We start from the raw sequence: 982 nt of genomic DNA on the forward strand, positions 1-982 counted from the left end.
ATTATTGAGTATCGGACCTAAATTAGGGTTATTAGTAAAGTATAAATAGACTTCTTAGACACTTTGTTAATCGATTTTTAAGACTAATAAAATTTGAGAGTTTATATATTGTGAGAGTTTTTCCCTTGTTCGTGGGATAAGAATTAATAATGTTGGTTCTACGTGTGCGGGTCGCGGTTAGGTCACACATCTTTTATAACTATTTATACTCTCTCGGTTAGGGTAAATTCCTTTTTATAACTTTGATTTTACCCTCCTTGTAAACCTGCAACCCTAGTTAGTGAGTGACAAATTAATTAAATGCCGGAATATATGAGTCATAAAATTAATCATTAAGAAAGTATTGTAGAAATTTTAATAATAAATTAAAAAAAACATTCCGTCAAAAAATAATTTTTTAAAAATAAATGAAAATAATCATTTCATCCTATTTTTTATCCATAAATGTTCATGAAATAGTACATTTGATTTGAACATAAGATATGAGGAATCGTTATTGATTAATTATCAAGATCAATTCGACCTGATCTAAATATTTATTTTAAAAGAAGATTTAAATTGGATTTTACGTAGATGAACAATATAAATGGATTCTTCACGGGTTCAGTTTCACCACTCTTGCCGAAGACCTACGCGACGTACACGTTACAAATAAAGAGATCAACTTTTTCTTTTTAAGTTAAAAAAAGATATCAGAATTAAGTTGAAGTAATTATTAGAATCCAAAACTATCTATCGGTAAATAAATTATTATCAAGTCAAATTTATGTGATTGATATTTTGAAACTGTATAATAATTTTTTTGATAGGAGATTTATCGATCTCTGATACGTAATCCAAATTAGTTTTAAGTTATTATAATCTTTTTTAACTTCAAATTTTAGCGGGAAAATTTTCTTCCGTTTAAAACCCTCACCACTCTTCCCAACTTTTACCGCTAAAAATCTGTTCAATCGTCTCACAACTATTTCCTCTTTCGTTT

Source organism: Glycine max, chromosome 1, assembly GCF_000004515.6.
Source record: "Glycine max cultivar Williams 82 chromosome 1, Glycine_max_v4.0, whole genome shotgun sequence".
Classification (NCBI taxonomy): Eukaryota; Viridiplantae; Streptophyta; class Magnoliopsida; order Fabales; family Fabaceae; genus Glycine; species Glycine max.